Here is a 17,121-nt window from a genome sequence, read left to right on the forward strand (position 1 = left end):
AAATTTAATTGTCCAAGTCCCCATTCCCCGTTTCATCTGTTTCCAGACACACACGACAGTTCACCCCCAGCCCACTACACCCTTGTGAAAGCCAGTTATTAGCTACTCACTTGGGGTAAGGATATGGTAACTGTGCGTTTGATCTGATTGTGATAAAGTTCAGAAAGTGACTCATTTTAGCACCAACAAGATAGAGAGAAGTGCTGTTTGTTCTAATAGGTCACTGCAAACTCTGTTAATTGAGAACTGTTAGACCCAAGTTAATTGGTAGCAATAAGATAGATGTTAATTTGCAGCAGCAAGAGATATGCTAATTGGTGACAATAAGATCTATGCTAATTTGCAGCAGTAAGATCTATACGTATTGGTGGCAATAAGGTCTATGCAAATTGATGTCAGTAAGATCTATGCTAATTGGAAAAAGTAAGATCTATGCAAATTGGTAGCAGTAAGATCTATAGTAATTGGCAGCAGTGAGATCTATGCAAATTAATATCAGGGAGATCTATGCTAATCGGTGGTCGTAAATGGCAGATATGGAGTGTAACACTAAATGCAGTGACAACATGTTTCTCAAAATGTATGTTTCTTATTGTAACTAAGTACTCTTCAAACTGCAAGTTTTAAAAAAAATATTAATTTGCTTTTCTTATTCCAGAATCTCATCTCTAGGGTAGTCCTTCACTCGTGCAATATGCTACAAGCTAATTTCATGAGAGTATCTTCCAGATCCATTGTGAAGCAGTCTGAGACAGGGCTTAGTTGAATTCTTTCATAGGGACTCACTATGATCAGACCCTGTAAATGAGATGTCTGCATGGACTGTTAAGCAGCATGAGTGTTTGAACCAAAGAACACCATTCAGCCCCTCAAACCTGCTTAGCCTTTGAACCAGACCACGGCTGATCTGTATTCCTCATCATCGTGTATCAATACTTGCTTCATCTCCTGACACTCTCTCCAACAGGTACGGTCTCGATCATGATCATTTCCAGTTCTCCCCTTGAATCAATAACTTCTTGTGGGAGAGGGTCCATATATCTGCTTCCTGGTTTCAATCCTGAACATGCCAGATCTAAGTTTAAGATTTCATCGCATCCTCTGTCCTCAATGAAAGTAGTATTTACATTCATTTACACTGTCAAATTCTCTTACTACTTCAAACACTTCAATCAGCTTCACCCTCAATCTTCACAGTTAGAGAGAATGCAAGCAAAATTTATGCAACTGTCCTCAGAGTGTAAACTTTCTCAACCTTGCTGTGTTTTTGACTCAGGGGACACCCACTCTTTAGACGCTGCCTTGTGAAAACATTCCATTACCTGAAAGTTCTACAAGGACCAGCTCCAAGTCCACTTGGGGTTTGTCACTGAGTCTGACACTGTGCATTCAAATCTACTCCAAAGACTCGGGTATTGAGGGAGTGCTGCATCTGACAGTGAAATGTTAAATGACAGCCACCTCTGACAGTTGGATATAAATTAGGCCATTAATTGTGGGATCTTGCTGTGTGCAAATGGGCTGCTGGGCTTCCAACACTACAATGAGGTGTCACATGACTTGTGAAAACACTGGCTCTGAAGGGATTTAGGACACCCTTGTTAATGACATTTAGTGGCTTTTGTATATCGTGTGACGCTTAAGGTGGACAAGATACACAATTTCTGACGAGGTCTTTCCTGGAACAGTTTGCTGTAGCTCGAAGGAGCCTAATCCCTTATCCAACATGGTTGATGAGGAGGTTCTCCCACTCTGACCTCTTTCCATTTGCATACCCTAAGAATTGACAGCCTCATACTTAAATTCTTTGACTACATCTTCAACACCATTAAGTTCTGGAGTAAAACTTGAACCGAAAGTTTTAATCTCAGTGACGGCACTTCACAACATCATGAAAGCTGCTACCTGCATTTCTTTCATGACTGGCTCAGATCCTGCTCTTGTTCGGCTGATAAATTACACAACTGCAGAAGGAGACCGTCATTGTCTGCACTGGTTCTCTGAACATTTTAACTAGTCTCCCACCTTTCCTCCTTTAGCCAGCTGTTTGTTTTAGTAATTGTCCAATATCCTCTCAAATATTTCAATGAACCTTGCCTTAACCGCTCCAGAGTCTAACTGCACATTGAATGGAAAAGACATTTTTTTTCATCTCATATTTGTTCCTTTTGCAAATGACTTTAATACTGTTGCTGCTTATTCTTTGTCCCTTTCTGCACAGGGACAGCTTTTCTCTCTCTGCTCTGCTCTAAGCAAGGCAGTGGTCTAATGCTGGTATTACAATACTGTGGTGAACCCTTCTGTTAATTAAACCGAACACCCAGAAAAGTTCACCTCTCTTCGTAATCTGTTAAAATATGAGTGACAGAAATCCCAAATTCCACTATTTAAAGAAAATAACATCAATTTATTCTTTAACTCTAAACAGCTCTAAGCCCCCCCTTTCTCTTAACTGCTTATTACCTGCCTCCAACTCAAAAACAATATACTGTTCCAATAAAACACTTATTAAAATTACATAACTTAATTTCAAAACCATATAGCAGTTGTCATCTGCGGTGTCTGTCTTCTCCCGGCTGCAGGTGTCCCTGGGTGGACTTTTTACTCTCTACTGTGAAGTTGTTTCATATGACAAAGTAACTTTGATAGAGTTTTTCTCAATCTTTTGGGGCTCTCGCTCACTCTTTCTCGCCTTGCTCTGTCTCAATGGTAGTTACTCTGTCTGACTTTCAAAATGCCTGCTTTTTTTAATACCCTCAACATCGGATCATCTCATTGGTTCGATGTTGGCAAACAATAAATTCAAACTCAATTGAGTTTTAGTGCACTGGGCATAATTTAAATTGATTGGTTAAACTTGAGTTGTTGTTAAAACAGCAAACAACTCCAGTATCCATTTCACAGCCAAATGTTGCATATTTTCAATTTTTTGATACAGTCTGAGACTGCTAGCTAATCATCACAGGTCTCAGCTCTCAGTTCAGAACAGCATTCATTCTCTCTTAAAGGTACAGTACTCACCTTCAATTTCATAACATTGGTAAGACTTGATTGTTAATCCAGAAATTTAGCTAACGTTCTGGGGACCCAGGTTAAAATTCACCATGGTGTGGTGGAATTTAAATTCAATAAAGAATCTGGAATGAAGGGACTAATGATGACCATTGTCGGAAAAACCCATCGGTCTTACAAATGTATGGAAGGAAATCTGTCATCCTTACCTGGTCCGACCGACACGTGACTTACACCAAAGTGGTTGACTCACAACTGCACTCTGGGCAATTAAGGATGGACAATAAATGCTGGCAAGAGATGCCTTCTCCCTGTGAGTGTATTAAAAATGTATATTTTCATGATTTATAAAACCATGAAGTGCATGGATAGGGCAAATAGACAAGGTCTTTTCCCGGGGGAGTCCAGAATTAGAGGGCATAGGTTTAGGGTGAGAGGGGAAAGAGACGTGAGGGGCAACTTTTTCACGCAGAGGGTGGTAAGTGTATGGAATGAGCTGCCAGAGGAAGTGGTGAAGGCCGGCACAGTTGCAACATTTAAAAGGGATCCGGATGGGTAAATGAACAGGAAGGGTTTGGGCTGGGCGATGACAGGTGGGACTAGATTGGGTTGGGGTCGACGGGTTGGACCGAAGGGTCTGTTTCGGTGCTGTACATCTCTATGACTATGATCCTGAAGGCCTCTAGCAGATCTCCTCTTAGTCTTCTTCTCTCCAAGGAGAACAGTCCCAACTTCTTCAATCGATCCTCATTATTGAAGTTTCTCATCCCTGAAACCATTCTTGTAAATAGCTTCTGCACTTTCTCTAATGCATTCACATCCCTCCTATAGTGTCTCAGACTATTAGCAATCTGTGTCTCTGTTTGATTGGTCCCCATCCATGTATCAAGAATCCCCGGGCAATATTTCCACACACTTCCGATTTCCAGCCTCCGCACATGTTTGATTCATTCCTAAACATTGTTCTCTCAATAATAGATTCCATAATAAAGTCATACAGCACGTAAAGAGACTGTTTGGTCCAACCAGTCCACATCGACCAAACTAAACTAGCCCCACCTGCCTGCACTTGGCCCATTTCCCTCCAAACCTTTCCTATTCATGTACTTATCCAAATGTCTTTTAAACTGTACCTGCATCCACCATTTCCTCTGAAAGTTCACACATGAACCAATCTCTGTTAAAAGTAAGTTGACCCTCATGTATTTCTTAAATCTTTCTCCTCTCACCTTAAAAATATGTCCCTTCGTATTGAAATCATCTACCACCTGCCATTCACCTTATCTAAGCCCCTCATGATTTTATAAACCTCAGTAAGGTCACCCCTCAATCTCCTAAACTCCAGTGAAAAACGGTTCCAGCCTATCCCACCTCTGCTTATAACTCAAGCCCTCCATTCCTGACAATATCCTGGTAAATCTCCTGTGAACTCTCTCCAACTTAATGATATGCTTCCCATAACAGGGTGACCAGAACTGGACACAGTACTCCAGAAATGGCCTCACCAACATCCTGTGCAATTTCAACATTACATCCCAACTCTTATATTTAAAGGTCTGAGCAATGAAGGCAAGAACGCTAAATGCCTTCTTAACCACCCTCTCTATACGTGATGCAAACTTTAAAGAACTTTAAAAAGGGCAGGATGGTGGTGCAGTGTTTAGCACTGCTATGCCATACAGCCTGGAAACTGGGTTTGATTCCAGTCTCAGGTGACTGTCCTTGTGGAGTTTGCACATTTTCCCGTATCTGCATGGGTTTCCTCCCATAGTCCAAAGATGTGCAGGTTAGGTGGATTGGCCATGGGAAAGGCAGGGCTATGGTACCTTTCGTCCCTTCATCAAAGTTCATTTGTAAAAATTGTAAAACAGTTGAGATCCTTGTAGCACACAACTCATTACCTTGCAAACCATAAAAAGACAAAATAATTTCAGAGGCCAGTATCCCAATATCAAGTCATCCTTTATTTACACATGAGCAGTCCTTGAGTGTATTACAGCCTTATTCAGAGCCAACCCTCGGAGTGAGCGGAACCATCGAGACTCCAGTTTATATCTATCAGTCAGGGGTCCCTGACTGGACCAGGTTAATTGCCCCAATCAGGGAACTCATATTCCATGACATCCAACTGTTTGATCTCATTACAAGACACATTTATGCATCCTCCCTATTCCCTGCAAGCAAGTCAACAGGCAGATGGGTAGAAGGGTCTCCTTCCCGAATACATCATTCTAGACTTGAAGATGTACCAACAGCACTGAAGCAGAAAATTTAGGAGCTGAGTATCCACCTTAGTTTATGCCTGGAATACCGTGAACAAACACATTCTCCTCTTCCGATACCCCAGTGGCCATGGAACTTGCAGTCAACTGTTCACTGATTAAATATAATAGATCATTACAAGAGTGAGAGTGCCTTTATCATTATTCTTTTCTGAAATTAACTCTTCAACAAGACTACTTTTGTCTTCTTGATTGAATAGTATGCTACCTTTGTGCATCCGTAATGGAACTCTTCAACTTGAATTGAAAGCTATACTTTTAAAAAAGTGTCTGTCATCAGTACATTGCCCAATGGCATTGCTCATTGTTAGTTGATGAACCTAATTGCTATCTGGACATCAGGAAGACACAGAACTGTGAGGGAGATCATGGATGTTTACGCCAAAGCACCATCCAGAGGCTGGTGGCACAACATATATCATTACACACAACTGTTTGCACTCAAAATTAAAAATCATGCAACACCAGGTTATAGTCCAACAGATTAATTGGAAGCACTAGCTTTCGGAGCGCTGCTCCTTCATCAGGTGGTTATGAAGGAGCGGCGCTCCGAAAGCTAGTGCTTCCAATTAAACCTGTTGGACTATAACCTGGTGTTACATGATTTTTAACTTTATACACCCCATTCCAACACCGGCATCTCCCATTCATGGTACCTTCAAAGAACTTGTGTCCATCAGAGACAAAATTGAGGTTGGGATTGAAGTTTATTGCCCATCCTCTGTTGCTCTTTAGACTGTGATAGTCAGATGATCTCTTGAACCACTGTGGCAATCCTGTTCCAGAATTTTGACCCAACAATACTGAAGGAATGGCAATATATTTCCAAGTCAGGATGGTGACTGGCTTGGAGGGTAACTTGCAGGTGGTGGTGTTCCCATGCATCTGGCTAGGCCAGTATTTCTTTCCCAACCCTAGTTGTCTAGAGGGCAGTGAAGAGTCAACCACATTGTTGTGAGAGTGGAGTCACATGTAGGCCAGACTGGGTAAGGCTGGCAGTTACCTCCCCTGAAAGACATTAGTGAACCAGAGGTGATTTTCCAACAATAGACAATGGTTTCATGGTCATCATTAAACTCTTAATTTCAGATTTTAAACGAATTCAACTTCCATCCTCCGCTATGGTGGGATTCAAACTCAGGTCTCGAGAACATTAGTTGGATCTCTGGAGTAACAGTAATGGCACTGTAGTCCCAGAGGGCAACTCTTCCATTAGAGAGAGAACTAGTGGTGGTTAGTCTGTGGATCACTATGCTTCAGGCGAGAGGAGAGGTTGAGAGGGAGAGTCCTTTATAGTAACCTCAATCGATACAGGAATTGAACCCATGTTGTTGGTATCTCTTTGCGTCCCAAATCAGCTATCCAGCCAACTGAGTTAACTGAACCCCACAAGGTTTGTTTTATTTAGACTCCTTGCAATAAACCATCAAGATTTAATAATATAGTGATAATACCAGAGCTGTGACTTCCCCATGATCATCGGTTTGGCAGGTGTTGTTTAGTGAGGTTCATGGAGTTATTGCAGTCCATCTTGTACACACTGTTGCCATTGTACATCAGCTATAGAAGGAGTGCATGTTGAAGATATTAAGTAAAGGTAACAATCATGTGAGTAAGTCATGTAGTTGTACTGTTTGTGAACTGGTCATAAGTGACCTATGCTAGTACTCTGGAGATGTGTTTAAGTTTCAACACAACTGCTATGTTTTGAACTAAGTTTGTAATTCTGATATTGAAAGTTGGACTCAATAATGGCAGCCATTAAACTATCATCAGTTGTTGAAAAAACCCATCTGGTTCACTAACGCCCTTAGGGAAGGAAATCTGTCCTTTTCTAGTTAAGCCTATGTGATTTCAGACCCACAGTATGTGGTTGACTCTTAATCACCATCTGAAATGGCCTCGCAGTTCAAGGGCAATTCAGGATTGGCAGGTAGGGCTAGTTCAGTTTACGACAATGGTCAGCATGGACTGGTCAGACCGAAGGCTCTGTTTCCATGCTGTATGACTCTATGACTCTATCTCATGAAAGAATAAGTAAAGAAAAACAGACACAATCATTATGCAACAAAATTCTGCATGTTAGAAGATTGGATAGAATATAAAGAATAATAAAACTAGACTAAGAGATGAATAAGGAGGGAGAAATTGTTGTAGGAGAGAGCTAGCTAGAATTATGAAAGCAGATAGTAAGAATTTCTACGGTTGTTTAAACAGGAAAAGAGGAAATAAAGTGATTGTTAGCCCCCCAGAGAGTGTATCTGGGGAATTACTACCAGCAAATGAATTTAACATATGTTTATGCCATTGAGAATCCAAATATCATCTCAGAAATCATATAAATCAGAATGTGAAAGGGACAGAAAAACTTAGATCAATTACAATCATTAGAGATAAGGTACTGAGAAAATTTTTCAAACTGAAATCTGCCTGGTCCCCTGGTACAAAGCAGTTTCATCCTCAGGTATCTAAAACAAGATACGTTTTAATTTTCCAAAATTCCCTTAATTCTGGAAAGGTCCCATCAGATTAGAAACTAGTAAAAATGACTCCTCTATTTGAGAAACAGAGGGAGACAGAAAACAGGAAACAATAGGCCAATGAGCCGAACATATTTCACAGGTAACATGCTGGAGATCTATTAAGAAAGAGGATTTCGCAAGTTTTAACACAATCAGGCAAAGTCATAGAGTCATAGAGATGTACAGCATGGAAACAGACCCTTCGGTCCAACCCGTCCATGCCGGCCAGATATCCCAACCCAATCTAGTCCGACCTGCCAGCACTCAGCCCATATCCCTCAAAACCCTTCCTATTCATATACCCACCCAAATGCATCTTAAATGTTGCAATTGTACCAGCCTCCACCACTTTCTCTGGCAGTTCATTCCATAAACATACCTCCTTCTGTGTGAAAAAGTTGCCCCTTAGGTCTCTTTTATATTTCCCCTCTCACCCTTAACCTATGCCGTCTAGTTCTGGCCTCCCAGAACCCAGGGAAAAGACTTTGCCTATTTACTCTATCCATGTCTGTCATAATTTTGTAAACCTCTAAGGTCATCCCTCAGCCTCCAACACTCCAGGGAAAACAGCCCCAGCCTGTTCAGCCTCTCCCTATAGCTCAAATCCTCTAACCCTGGCAACATCCTTGTAAATCTTTTCTGAACCCTTTCAAGTTTCACAACATCTTTCCGATAGGAAGGAGACCAGAATTGCACACACTATTCCAACAGTGGCCTAACCAATGTCCTGTACAGCCGCACAATGACCTCCTAACTCCTGTACTCAATACTCTGACCAGTAAAGGAAAGCATACCAAACGCCTTCTTCACTATCCTATCTACCTGCGACTCCAATTTCAAGGAGCTATGAACCTGCACTTCAAGGTCTCTTTGTTCAGCAACATTCCCTAGGACCTTTCCATTAAGTGTATAAGTCCTGCTAAGATTTGCTTTCCCAAAATGCAGCACCTCACATTTATCTGAATTAAACTCCATCTGCCACTTCTCCTCCCATTGGCCCATGTGTTCCAGATCCTGTTGTAACCTGAGGTAACCCTCCTCACTGTCCACTACACCTCCAATTTTGGTGTCACCTGCAAACTTACTAACTGTACCTCTTATGCTCACATCCAAATCATTTATGTAAATGACAAAAAGTAGAGGGCCCAGCACCGATCCTTGTTGCACTCCCCTGGTCACAGGCCTCCAGTCTGAAAAACAATCCTCCACTACCACCCTCTGTCTTCTACCTTTGAGCCAGTTCTTTGTCCAAATGGCTAGTTCTCCCTGTATTCCATGAGATCTAACCTTGCTAATCAGTCTCCCATGGGGAACCTCATCGAATGCCTTACTGAAGTACATATAGATTACATTTACCACTCTGTCCTCATCAATTCTCTTTGTTACTTCCTCAAAAAACTCAATCAAGTTTGTGAGATATGATTTCCCACGCACAAAGCCATGTTGACGCTCCCTAATCAGTCCTTGCCTTTCCAAATACATGTACATCCTGTCCCTCAGGATTCCCTCCAACAACTTGCCCACCACCTATGTCAGGCTCACTGGTCTATAGTTCCCTGATTTCTCCTTACTACCCTTCTTAAAGAGTGGCACCATGTTAGCCAACCTCCAGCCTTCCGGCACCTCACCTCTGACTATCGGTGATACAAATATCTCAGCAAGAGGCCCAGCAATCACTTCTCTAGCTTCCCAAAGAGTTCTAGGGTACACCTGATCAAGTCCTGGGGATTTATCCACCTTTATGCATTTCAAGACATCCAGCACTTCCTCCTCTGTAATATGGACATTTTTTGTGAAAGAGAAAAAAACATGTTTGACTAATTTATTAGGTATCTTTTGGGAAGCAACAAACAATGAAGATAAATGGGAACCAGTTGTTTTACAGTATTGAGACTTAAAGAATGCACTTGACAAGATAGCACGTTCAATATTCCAAAACAAGGTAAGGGGTCATGTTGCTGGAGCCAAAATATTTGCATTGGTAAAGGTGTAGTTGGTCTTTTTCAGGTTGACAGAATATGTTGAGTGATGTGACACAGGAATGATTCTCTGTGGCCTCAATTATTTACAATCTGTATAAATGAGCCATGAGAGTTTGGAGCTCTTTTCCCCAGAGAACAGTAGAGTTGGGGTCCTTGAATACTTTTGTGGCCTGTGTGGATGGATTCTTGACCAATAAGGAGGTCAATGGTTTTAGAGGGCAGGCAGGAATATGGAGTTGGGGCCATAATTAGATCAGTCACAATTTTAATGAAAAGCACAACACACTAGTTGGACCGAATAGTTTGCTCTGGCTCCTGTTTCACAAAATTTACTGTTGCATTCAGGTATATGTGCACTGCACATAGAGATGTACAGCATGGAAACAGATCCTTCGGTCCAACCCGACCATGCTGACCAGATATCCCAACCAATCTAGTCCTACCTGCCAGCACCTGGCCCATATCCCTCCAAACCCTTTCTATTCAAGTACTCATCCAGATGTCTTTTAAATGTTGCAATCGTACTAGACTCCACCACTTCCTCTGGCAGCTCATCCCATACACGTACCACCCTCTGCGAGTAAAAATTGCTCCTTGGGTCTCTTTTATATCTTTCCCCTCTCACCCTAAACCTATGCCTTCTAGTTCTGGACTCCCCGACCCCAGGGAAAAGACTTTGTCTATTTATCCTATCCATGCCCCTCATGATTTTATATACCTCTATGAGGTCATCCTTCAACCTCTGACGCTCCAGGGGAAACAGCCCCAGCCTGTTCAGCCTCTCTCTATAGCTCACATCTTCCAACCCTGGCAACATCCTTGTAAAGTTTAGAAGACTGAGAGGAGATCTGATTGAGACGTATAAGATTATTAAAGGATTGGACACTCTGGAGGCAGGAAACATGTTTCCGCTGATGGGTGAGTCCTGAACCAGAGGACACAGCTTAAAAATAAGGGGTAGGCCATTTAGGACAGAGATGAGGAGAAACCTCTTCATCCAGAGAGTGGTGGGTCTGTGGAATGCTCTGTCCCAGAAGGCAGTGGAGGCCCAGTCTCTGGATTCGTTTAAGAAAGAGTTGGATAGAGCTCTCAAGGATAGTGGAATCAAGGGTTATGGAGATAAGGCAGGAACAGGATACTGATTGAGGATGATCAGCCATGATCATAATGAATGGTGGTGCAGGCTCAAAGGGCAGAATGGCCTCCTCCTGCATCTATTGTCTATTGTCTATTAAATCTTTTCTGAACCATTTCAAGTTTCACATCATCCTCCCGATAGGAAGGAGACCAGAATTGCACACAATATTCCAACAGTGACCTAACCAATGTCCATAGTGTCAGAGTTTCCCAATAGGTGAAGGGAACATGCATTTTTCTTAACTCCCAGTATTTTATTGGTCATAAAGCTTTTGAAAAGTCCTTGAAAACCTATCTTGCTTGAGAACTTTGGAACCTTAGGGGAAGCGTGTCACGTAAGTGTTAAATGTTTTCACAATTTCATATGTCGTTTATTTTAGATGGTGCTTTAAAAGTTGCTGATATTTTTACTGCTATGGTTGATCAAAGGACTCTGTCCTGAAAGGGGGAGATGACCACTACATTGATGTACACTGCGTAAATGTTGAGATGCATTGGAGTACTTGTCCCTATTGACAAAGTAAAGTACTACATTGTAGTCAAACTGAAAATCAGAAATGGTTGACAACTCCAGGGCATTAATCTAAAGTAATTTACATTGGAAAACAATATAGCTTCTACCAATCTGCAAAGGGATATAGACAGCATATTTAAGTGAATGGGCAAAAACCTGGCACATAGAATATAATGTGGGAAAATCTGAGGTTATATACTTTGGCGAGAGGAATAGATCGGCTGAATACCGTTCAAACAGAGAATGACTGCAGAAAGATCCCACACTGAGGGATTTGAAGTCCCCATGCATGAATCACAAAAATAACTAGCATCCAGTTGACCAGGTTAAATGGAAAGTAAGTGGAACGTTGGCTTTATTTTTCAAAGGAAATGGAACATAAAAATGTGGAAGTCTTCCTAAAACCATACAAGAAATTAGCTAGATTAAATGTAAGGTATTGTGAATATTGGTTTTGATCCCCATATTTAAGGGAAGATACGCTAGCATTGTAGGCAGTCCAAATAAGGATCACTGGGTTTATTCTTGGAATGGAGACATGTTTCTATGAGGAAGAGTTAAGTAGCTTGGTCCTGTACTCATCGGAGTTTAGAACAAATGAATAGCGACCTTATTGAAAAATTTACGAATTGGGTTGATGTGGAGAAGTTGTTTTCCCCCATGACTGAGTTGGATCATTAGAGAGTCTAGGGAACAATCATTTAAGATAGGGACAAGGAGGAATACCTTCTCTTATTTTTGAGTGAATCTGGAATTCTTTACTGCAAAGTGTTGTAGAGGTTGGATCATTAAGAATATTCAAGGCTGAGATAAACAGATTTCTAAAGGAGTCAAAGATTATCGAGAAAAGAGAGGAAAGTGCATCTATGATGCACAGTGGTTAACATTGCTGTCTCACAGCACCAGGGGTTTGGGTTTGATTTCAACCTTGGGTGGGTAACTGTGTGGAATTTGCATATTCTCCCCACATTAGATGGATTGGTCATGCTAAATTGTACATAGTATACAGGGATGTGCAGACTTGGTGGATTAGCCTTGGGACATGCAGGGTTACAGAGAGAGGGCTGTGTTTGGGTGGGATGCTCTTTGGAGGATTGGTGTGGACTTGATGGGCTAAATGGCCTGCTTCCACATTGTAGGGGATTATATAATTGCTAGATCAGCCACGATCTTATTGAATGGTAGATCAGACCCAATGAGTCAAATGGCTTATTTCTACTCCTAACATCTTAGAGCAAAAAAGGCCATCTGTGACAAGAGTGCTTTGAACAGCAGGTCATCGGTTGTAGCTTAGAATAGAAATAACTAATTGTTTTTCTAGTTTCAATAGGCTTCGTTGACTTCAGTTGCAAGCGTTTGCTTTGAAAGCTGAGCCCATTATAAACGCTTGAGTCTGATTGCCTGAAGACTACTCGGATGCTTGGTAACCTTTCCTCCTACTTTAAGGCACATGACTAACTGATCATCCAAAAGTGAAAACCTTCTGTTCAGTTCTGGTCGCCTCATTATAGGAAAGATGTGAAAGCTTTAGAGAGGCTGCAGAAGAGATTTACCAGGATGCTACCTGGACTGTAGGGCATGTCTTATGAAGAAAGGTTGAGGGAGCGAAGGCTTTTCTCATTGGAGCGAAGAATGATGAGAGGTGACTTGATAGAGGTGTACAAGATGATGAGAGACATCGATAGAGTGGATAGCCAGAGACTTTTTCCCAGGGCGGAAATGGTTATCATGAGGGGACATCATTTTAAGGTGATGGGAGGAAGGTTTTGGGGAGATGTCAGAGGTAGGTTCTTTACACAGAGACTGGTGGTTGTGTGGAATGCACTGCCAGCAGTGGTAGTAGAGTCAGACATTAGGGACATTTAAGCAACTCTTGGATAGACTCTTGGACAGCAGCAAAATTATCCATGTGTCTAGGTTCATTTGATCTTTAGAGTAGGATAAAATATCTGCACAACATCAAAGGTTGAATGGCCTCTACTCTTCTATTTCCATGTTCTGCTTCAATTATCTCTGATTAATGTGAACTCCTCTTTCTGGTTAGGGATAGTCAACATGGCTTTGTGCGTGGGAAATCAAGTCTCGCGAATTTGATTGAGTTTTTTAAGAAAGTAACAAAGAGGATTGATGAGGGCCGAGCAGTAGATGAGGTCTATGTAGACTTCAGTAAGGCATTCAACAAGGCTCCCCATGGGAGACTGATTAGCAAGGTTAGATCTCATGGAATACAGGGAGAACTAGCCATTTGGATACAGAACTGACTCAAAGGTAGAAGACAGAGGGTAGTGGTGGAGGGTTGTTTTTCAGATTGGAGGCCTGTGACCAGGGGAGTGCAACAAAGATGAGTGCTGGGTCCACTACTTTTCTTCATTTATATAAATGATTTGGATATGAATATAGGAGATATAGTTAGTAAGTTTGCAAAATTGGAGGTGTAGTGAAGCAGGTTACCTCAGACTACAATGGGTTTTGACCAGATGGGCCAATGGGCTGAGAAGTGGCAGATGGAGTTTAATTCAGATAAATGTGAGGTGCTGTATTTTGGGAAAGCAAATCTTACCAGGACTTACACACTTAATGGTAAAGTCCTAGGGAGTGTTGCTGAAATAAGAGATCTTGGAACGCAGGTTCATAGCTCTTTGAAAGTGAAGTTACAGGTAGATAGGATAGTGAAGAAGGCGTTTGGTATGCTTTCCTTTATCGGTCAGAGTGTTCAGTACAGGAGTTGGGAGGTCATGTTGCGGCTGTACTGGACATTGGTTAGGCCACGTTTGGAATTTTGCATACAGTCATGGTCTCCTTCCTATCAGAAAGATGTTGTGAAACTTGAAAGGGTTTAGAAAAGATTTACAAGGATGTTGCCAGGGTTGGAGGATTTGAGTTATAGGGAGAGGCTGAATAGGCTGAGGCTGTTTACCCTGGAGCATCAGAAGCTGAGGGGTGACCTCATAGAGGTTTATAAAATCATGAGGGGCATAGATAGGGTAAATAGACAAAGTCTTTTCCTTGCGTGGGGGAGTCCAGAACTAGAGGGCCTTGGTTTAGAATGAGAGGGGAAAGATATGAAAGGGACCTAAGGGGCAACTTTTTCACACAGTGGGTGGTATGCATATGGAATGAGCTGCCAGAGGAAGTAGTGGAGGCTGGTACAATATTTAAAATGCATCTGAATGAATATATGAAGAGGAAGAGTTTGCAGGGATATAGGCTGGGTGCTGGCAAATGGGACTGGATTGGGTTGGAATATTTGGTGGATGAGTTGGACCGAAGGGTCTGTTTCTGTGCTGTACATCTCTATGACTCTCTGAGTCTCTGACTCTATGACTCTATGACTCTATGACTATGACTCTAAGACTCTCTGACTCTGTTTAATATTAACCCTGATCCTTCAGTTGCCGTTTGTTGCCTCTTGATCTGATCTGGATTCCCGAGAAAAGCTCTCCGAGAGAGTCCCATCTTTGCTTCTGGGCAAGAACAAATGTTTGAAGCACAGGAACATCTTGTGCTTTAAAGTTACTTTCTTGAATCCCCACACGGCACAAAAGAAAAATGGATTTTGTCACAAATGATCAACTGAGACTTTCTCTGGCTTCTCAAATGCCATAACACAGCAGCACGGTGGCTCAGTGGTTAGCACTGCTGCCTCACAGCACCAGGGACCCAGGGTCGATTCCAGCCTCGGGTGACTGTCTGTGTGGAGTTTGCACGTTCTCCCTATGTCTGCGTGGGTTTGGTCCAGTTTCCTCCCACAATCCAAAGATACCCATGTTAGGTGGATTGGTCATGCTAAATTGCCCATTGTGTTCAGGGATGTATAGGTTAGGTGCATTAGTCAATAAATATTGACTAGGATGCTGGAGGGATTTCTGCTACTGTTATCATAGAATCCCTATAGTATGAAAACACACGATTAGGCCCAACAACGCATTCCCCTCCCCTCTTACTCTGACATTTCCTCTGACTAATGTTCCTCACTTACACATCCCTGAACACTGTGAATTAGTCTGGGGAAATATAGACTAATAGGGAAGGGGAATGGGTCAATGTGGACTAGTTGGGCCTAATTGCTTGTTTACATCCTGCAGGGATTCATTGATAACAGGAGCAGAATTCTCTCCAGAATCCTAGTCAATATTTGAATGCTGGAGGGAATTCTGATAATGTTATCATTGAATCCCTACAGTGTGGAAACAGACCTATGGCCCAACAAATCCGCACTGACCCTCCGAAGAGTAACCCACGCAAACCCATTCCCTTGCCCTATTATCCTAAATTTACCCCTAACTGATGCATGTAACATACACATCGCTAAACACTATGGGCAATTTAGCATAGCCAATTCACCTGCACATCTTTGGATTGTGGGAGGAACCCAGAGCACCGGAGGAAACCCATGGAGGGGGAAATGTGTAAACTCCTCATAGACAGTCACCTGAGGCTAGAATTGAACCAGGTCCCTGGCGCTGTGAGGCAGCAGTGCTAACCACTAAGCCACCGTGCCGCCCCTTATGAAATTGCAAAAGGAGCGGAGATTTAATCATTTTAAAATGATTAAGAGATTTAGATTTGCATTTGAATTGCTCAATTATTCTCCCTTGACCTTGATGGCTAGAACTTGAAGAAAGTCCCAGAAATTGGGACCTATCCATTACTGCACCCATCACAAGAGGTGGAGGAAGAGAGAGGGGGAAACAATCCTGAACTTGAATAGTGAGAAACCAAGTCTCCCATGTTATGACCTCCTGGGACAAGTTCTCAGTGAGCTCAGAAGTTGAACAGAACACACCCCTGATCTACTGTCAGGTCTGATGTAGAGCCCAGTGCTTCAGGAAGATCTAAGTTGGCAATGGCTGCATCAGACAATTATTGTAGCCCTTGTTTAATATGGCACTGGGCATCGTGCGCCAATTGTAGTGGCCTTGGTCAGTGTGATGAGGAAAGCACGTTTTAGCAAGTCCAGATACCCCCCCTCCCCCCAGTCATCATACTGAAGCTTATTTAGGGCCCAAAATAATCAATAATGCTGAGTGACCAAATTCCAAGAACATTTTGTTGAGGAATCTGCCATTGCAACTTTGGAGCGAGACTCATTGGTGTTAACAGAACTCACCAGTGGAGCCCAAACTGACATAACACTTTAATGGAAGCATTTTAGATCATCCTCCTGCCATGTGATTGCTACAGGAAGCCATTCCAAGGAAAGCTTCCTGTCTTCGCTCTTAAGATGGCTGCCAATGCAATTAGAATGATAGATTCCGTACAGTGTGGAATCAGGCCATCAGTTTCATGCCTGCCCTGCAAAGGGCATCCCATCCAGAGCCACCCACCAACTCCCACCCTCACCCCCCCACACACACACACAATTCCCCCCCATAACCCTATCCCCATAACCCTGCATTTCCCATGGCTAATCCACCCAGCCTGCACTGGGCACGATGGGCAATTTACCATAGGCAATCCACCTAACTTACACAACTTTGGACCACAGAGACACTGCAATCCATTTCAGAAGCTTTGCTGTTAGGTCTGGCAGAATACACAAATCAGTCAATAAACACAGGAGCTTGACGATCTTGCGAACCCCCTGGAATCTTCCTGAAGAGCAGGAATCCCAGCATGGAAAACTGTTTCAGTAGATATATTATTGTAATATCATTGTTGCCAGTGAGCAG

Source organism: Hemiscyllium ocellatum, chromosome 43 (genome assembly GCF_020745735.1).
Source record: "Hemiscyllium ocellatum isolate sHemOce1 chromosome 43, sHemOce1.pat.X.cur, whole genome shotgun sequence".
In the NCBI taxonomy this organism is placed as follows: Eukaryota; Metazoa; Chordata; class Chondrichthyes; order Orectolobiformes; family Hemiscylliidae; genus Hemiscyllium; species Hemiscyllium ocellatum.